This window comes from Macrobrachium nipponense, chromosome 13, assembly GCF_015104395.2.
Source record: "Macrobrachium nipponense isolate FS-2020 chromosome 13, ASM1510439v2, whole genome shotgun sequence".
NCBI classification, from domain to species: domain Eukaryota; kingdom Metazoa; phylum Arthropoda; class Malacostraca; order Decapoda; family Palaemonidae; genus Macrobrachium; species Macrobrachium nipponense.
This window is the reverse complement of record NC_087206.1, coordinates 10749209-10756227: the sequence shown is the minus strand read 5'-3', so window position 1 is coordinate 10756227 and position 7019 is coordinate 10749209. Positions and strand designations below refer to the sequence as shown.

Sequence of the window (7019 nt, the reverse complement as noted above, 5' to 3'; positions counted from 1 at the left end):
TGGTTTCCTCCACAGGGACATTAGTAAAAATCGATTCTACATCTAAACTAGCCATTTTAAGATCGGTGATCGGTGTCCTGTTGTAAGATTTTTTCCTTAAAAGAATACGAATTGCTAAGAGTAAAATTATTTTTAGTCAGAGGTTCTAGAATAGGTACCAGATATTTAGCTAGTTTATAATTGGGTGTATTGTAGGATGCTAAAATAGGTCTCATGGGTACATTAGGTTTATGTATTTTAGGGAGACCGTACAAGACTCCAAACGAAGATCCTGTGACAAACAATTCCTGGTATGTATTATCATCAATGACTTTCTCTTTTTTTAAAGTACGTAAAAATCTATTAATTTTGTCCTCAATAACAATGATATTATAAAAATCAGGTGATCCAATTTCAGTAAACTTGCTTTGGTCTCTTAGGATAGTTAACATTTTTTCTCTATAGTCAGTTTTATCTAACAAAACAATTCCTTTTCCTTTGTCGGGTCTGGTAATAACAAGATCTTTTCTACTTGCCAACTGCTTAAGAGTGTTATGATCTTCTTTTTTAAAAAACGGAGTCCAGCGCGTTTTCAGTTTCCTAAATGCACCCTGGGACAGTTCGAAGAGTTGTTTCTGAAGGTCGCTTTTATTTACGTTAAACGGTAAAGTGATTAACCTGTGGAAAATAGACTCTATGGGGAGGAAAAACTTTATATAATTAGGTCTAAAATTTGGTAGGCAGAACTCCAATCCCAGAGATAATAAGAACTCTTCACGTTTCGATAACACATGTTTTGAGAAATTGAATACAGTCACCCTTTCTTTAGCAAATTTTGGAATAACAATGCCCAAACCTTTCAATTTCCTGAAATGCCTTTCCTGTACGAGCAAAATAAAATCGTTCAGAGTTTTGTTAAAAAGTTTCCTAAAAATGAAACTGTCTATAAAAGAAAGAGAATTGAACACTTCCCCTTTCATCCTTGAGACAAGGTCATTATGTTTATCAATTGATTTTTGTTTACTACATATTTCCATATTTAACAGAGTTAGTAGCTTCTTTGTAAAATTGTGATTGGTATAAAGAGGACTTATACAACCTAAATTTAACAAAATTAGGGACAATTCCGTTACATTGACAATACTGTAAGAATTCCAAATCAAGTTTCGCTTTTTCTAGTTTCTTAAAGACCTTCTCAAGGTTCCGACATTTTCCCAGTAGATCTGCTCCGTATCTACGGCGTATGAGTTGATGAAAATGGTTAAATCGTCTTGATCTGACTTGAAGTAGGAAGCGAAACACGTAGAAAAAACTATGAAGATCCATATTGAAATGCAGAAGGTCAGCAGCAACAGCTCCCAGTTAGAAAAAGTCCAGTAAAAATACCAAAAACAGGGCCAGGCGACGGCCAGCAAGACACATCAGTGCGAGGGTGGACCAGGGAAACTAATTAATTCCAACATATTGCTTTATTTCCGACGTTTCGTAATAATTACTTTATTACATCTTCAGGGATCTGTTGAATAATGAATAAATTACTAAAAACGTTACTGTAAAAACTTAAAATTTCATAAGAAAATTAAAATTCAATACATTTAAATTTCATAAGAAAATTAAAATTCAACACTTTACATCTAAAAAAAAAACAGATAAAAAACACACACACATATAAAAGAACCAAACGCCGCTGACCAACCTTATGTGGAGAGAACCAAAGACAGAATGCTTACAAAGACAGTTAACTTAGGTAGAGTTGAGTAGAGGAGGTTTGAGTATTTAACTGTGGGACTAGTTGTTTAATTCCCAAAAATCCGTTAACAATTGGTTCTTTTTTTAACCATAAGGATCGATTAAGCCTTTTTTTGTCCTCTAACGTGGTGTATAAGTATACTTGCCCTAAGTGTAACTCAGGGACATATGTCGGATCCACGAGGAGGTTACTGAGGGTCAGAATCGACTCCCATCGGGGAATTAGCTTTCGTACTGGTTGTAGGCTCTCCAACCCAGAACATTCTAATATCAGAGCTCATTCCAAAATCTGTAAAACTTACATCGAAAGAAGTGATTTTAGTATAATAGGCCAAACAGCTAATCCTCACGAATTGCCTATACTTGAGTCATTGTTTATTAAACAACTAGTCCCACAGTTAAATACTCAAACCTCCTCTACTCAACTCTACCTAAGTTAAGTGTCTTTGTAAGCATTCTGTCTTTGGTTCTCTCCACATAAGGTTGGTCGAGCGGCGTTTGGTTCTTTTATATGTGTGTGTGTTTTTTATCTGTTTTTTTTTTTTAGATGTAAAGTGTTGAATTTTAATTTTCTTATGAAATTTAAATGTATTGAATTTTAATTTTCTTATGAAATTTTAAGTTTTTACAGTAACGTTTTTAGTAATTTATTCATTATTCAACAGATCCCTGAAGATGTAATAAAGTAATTATTACGAAACGTCGGAAATAAAGCAATATGTTGGAATTAATTGGTTTCCCTGGTCCACCCTCGCACTGATGTGTCTTGCTGGCCGTCGCCTGGCCCGTGATATATATATATATATATATATATATATATATATATATATATATATATATATATATTATCAACCTCCTAATAGAGAATAACGTCCCTTTATTAAAATAAATATAGCCGATGCAATTCGTACAAATGACAACCACCGTCAGGACGAATTATGACTAAACGACTGCAAATTCTTTCCTCGGCCTCGTGCATATTCGGAGCTTTCGAAGAATCCTCGGGGCCTGGACCGGCGTACGACGTCACCTCGTAAATTCCCTTGCAAATTTGGAACGGCAGTTTCTCATCTAGTGTTGAAATCAATTTTAGTTCGCGGTGAAGAAAGATCGTCGAGGTTTTTGCGTCAGAACTTCAGCGTCAGTCTTTCTATATATATATATATATATATATATATATATATATATATAATATATATATATATATATATATATATAGAACTTCAGCGTCAGTCTTCCTATATTATATATATATATATATATATATATATATATATATATATATCTATATATATATTATCAACCTCCTATTAGAGAATAACGTCCCTTTATTAAAAATAAAAAAATAATAGCCGATGCAATTCGTACAAATGACAACCACCGTCAGGACGAATTATGACTAAACGACTGGAATTTCTTTCCTCGGCCTCTGCATATTCAGGAGCTTCGAAGAATCCTCGGGGCCCTGGACGGCGTACGACGTCACCTCGTAAATCCTATGCAAATGGAACGGCCATTTCTCATCTAGTGTTGAATCAATTTAGTTCGCGGTGAAGAAAGATCGTCGAGGTTTGCGTCAGAACTTCAGCGTCAGTCTTTCTATATATATATAATTATATATATATATACTATATATATATATATATATATATTATATATATATGAACCTCCATATCTATATATATTATATTATTTCAACCTCCTATTAGAGAATACCGTCCCTTTTATTAAAATAAATAATAGCCGATGCAATTCGTACAAATGACAACCACCGTCAGGACGAATCATGACTAAACGACTGAATTTCTTTCCTCGGCCTCTGCATATTCAGGAGCTTCGAAGAATCATTGGGGGGGCCCTGGACGGCGTACGTCACCTCGTAAATCCTATGCAAATGGAACGGCCATTTCTCATCTAGTGTTGAATCAATTTAGTTCGCGGTGAAGAAAGATCGTCGAGGTTTGCTTCAGAACTTCAGCGTCAGTCTTTCCGTCTCTGCTCTTGTAGGTCTTAGGGTAGGCCCTTTGGAAATCTCGTTTCCATATTGACGACCTCGTCTTGGTTTAACATCGTTTTTGGTTTTTATAACCTTTCTGCTCTCGTCAGGTTAACTTTTGACCGGCAGATGCTAGGGGGAGGGGGAGGTACACACACACACACACACACACACACAAGCAAGGAAATTAACGCAATAGAAGAGGCAGGGTAGGGAGGGACACACACGCATAATAGATATTACTCTTTGTAGAAAATGGAAGTAAATAAAAACGTTGCCAAATATATACGTATATATATATAGATATATATATATATATATATATATATATATATATATATATATATATATATATATATATATACACGTAAATTAACGATGAAAGGCTTTTCCGAAGAGCTATCTTTCTATCTTTTTGAAATCTTTGTATTTTCTGATTCCACTATTTACATTGTTCTATAATTGCGAATATGAATATCGATGAGCGTGGCGCGATACAAAATCACCAGGGCTGATTCATTAGGATAATGGAGGCAGGTCAGACTCAGAGGGGAAATATGATTGGGTTTTGATACAGCAAGTCTAAAAGACCGATCTCGATTTCAGAAACGTTTACTCAAATGAAATCACTCGGTTGGATGGTTAACAAAGTTATATATAATATTATTTTGATTGTAAAAAGGGAAGGTTAAAATTAACCATATTTATAGACATGTATGGATTCAGTACTGCGGATCAGATGAAAACCTGGTATTTGAAAATTATTATTTTTTTTTTAAATAACGGCTAGTCATTTAAATCATTTAAGCTAAAGCTTTATAGCTTCACCGCTGGAAATAGCGATAGGTTATGGAAATTAGTTTGGCCTTTGATCGCGAATGCTCGTTTTTAGCGTCAAAAGCTTTTTGTTTTTGAAGTGAATTTAATAGGGTGCATTAAGTCCCTAATCAAAACCGACTGGAAAATCGAAATATATGGCAAATTTTTATAATCTTATCAGTATAGTAGAAAAGCTTGATGAAGCATTTTTTTGTTTTTATAATACTTTGCTTCAGTTTCATCCAGTTAAATCAGCGATTTGGTATATTGCTGATTTGGTGAATAATCTTTTTTCCCCTGAAGTTTTGTTTCCTTATTATAGTTCAAGTTTATCATATGGTTTATTCACAATTTTGTTTCGTTCTTTTATATTCGCGCCTTTTTAGCAGTACTTTTTTTAAATTTTTGCGACACTAAAGCTCTCATTATTAATTTTTATATAAGAGCGTTTTAAGTAGCATTTTTACATTTTTACAGTATTAAGTATCTCATTATTATTATTGATATATGCACTTTTTAATTTTCATAATGCATATTATCGCATTATCAATTTTTATATATGCGCGTTTTAAGTAGCATTTTAATTTTAAAAATACTAATTATCTCATTATTATCTTTGATACATGGGCATTTTAAGTAGCTCCTTTAAATGTTTACACTACGAACGCTCTTTAATTAATTTTTGGTATAATGCGTCCTGTAAGTAGAACTTTAACATATCTATAATACAAATTCTCTTATAATTACTCTTGATACCAGTTCATTTTTAAGTAATTTAAATTTCTGTAATACTGATTCCCTCACGATTACTGATAAAACCCAGGTACGAAATAAGACCTGACTTTTAACAAAATATTGTTTTTTTTTTTTTTTTTTATACTTTTCTTTCAAAAGAACCCACTAACATCAGCCGTCCATTTCAGAGCTGATGTGCTGCCTCCCTTAAGCCAAGCGTCCCTTTATGGGCTCGACTGACGACGGCCTCGCGAGACCGTGGACTCTGTTGATGGGCAGGAACCGTAAAATTTTTATTGTTATTGATCAGAGTCCCGTAAAGGACTGAAGGCAGTCTCCCTCCAAGTCCAGAGGTACGAGGCGTAAAAAGCCCCGCCCCTCCCCCCCCCCCCACCCCCTCTCCCCGCCATCCCGCCCCGAATACTCCCTTCCATCTTTATGGTGGGAGGATCAGGGAGTTGCTTCTTTACGTATATTGAGGTCAAGGTAAACAAAATAATTCTTCTTTTTTTGTTTTTAATCTTCCATTTTTAATTGTTTAACTTTCTCCTTTTGTGAGCAAATATATTCGCAGTTCTTTTTGGTTTGTGTGAGAGTTCTGAGCGGAAATGACGGATTATCATAATACCATATCAGACTTCCCTGGCGTTAAGAAACCCTCTCTCTCTCTCTCTCGCTCCTCTCTCTCTCTCTCTCTCTCTCTCTATCTCTCCCTGCCTCTCTCTCTCGTCAGGGAGTCGTGTCTCGCGTAGGTAGAGAGGTCAAGGTAAACAAAATATTGTTCTTGTTTATTTTTTTAATTTTGTAATCGTGGCTTTTGTGTGAGGATGACGAGTGTTTAGGCATGTCATAATGTCAGAGTTGTCCGAAATTAAACCAGCCACGCAACTCTTTCTCTCTCTCATTCTGTGTGTGTGTGTGTGTCTCTCTCTCTCTCTCTCTCTCTCTCTCTCTCTCTCTCTATATATATATATATATATATATATATATATATATATATATATATGTATGTATACGTATATGTATATATCACACATATCCACAGGTGAAAAATAAGACAGGGTGTAGGTCTTCACCGGTTTTGGCTTTATTTTTAAGCCATTGAAAATAAAGCCGAAACCGGTCAGGACCTACACCCTGTCTGTTATTTTTCACCTGTGGATATGTGTGATAAACGAATCACGTGCTAAAGTGATTATAATCATCGTATATATATATATATATATATATATATATATATATATATATATATATATGTGTGTATATACATATATATATATATATATATATATATTATATATATATATATATATGTATATGTATATTTTATATATAATAATGTATATATATATATATATATATATATATATATAGATAGATATATATATATAATATAAATATATATGTCTATATATATATATATATATATATATATATATATATATATATATATATAATTATATATATATATTACATACCTACCACTTGCCGTACCTTTCTATAACCCGTAGCTAACGGAGGGCTAATTCCTCCTGTGCTGATGCAGAATCAATGAGAAACTGGTCAGGGGAGATTTGCAAGAGGGGTCATTTAGTGATCGCTCCATCGAGGCAATTGTAGCATTGACATGCACCTAAGAACCTCGTTTCCATATTTATGGCCCCGTCCCTCTTCCTGTCATTCAGCTAACCTGTCCGTTCGTTCCGTCTGTACGCGTCACAGTGTCTTCTTTCGCAGACTC

At 34.2% G+C, this 7019-nt stretch overlaps 1 long non-coding RNA gene across 1 annotated transcript in view; it reads left to right on the top strand.

The window, feature by feature from the left end:
- LOC135225428 (uncharacterized) overlaps window positions 1–5612 on the top strand; it is a 168328-nt gene extending 162716 nt beyond the window's left edge. Inside the window, exon 5 of the long non-coding RNA XR_010316951.1 lies at window positions 5467–5612. This is a non-coding gene — a long non-coding RNA (uncharacterized LOC135225428). The remainder of the gene's footprint in view (window positions 1–5466) is intronic.
- The last annotated feature ends 1407 nt before the right edge of the window (window positions 5613–7019 follow it).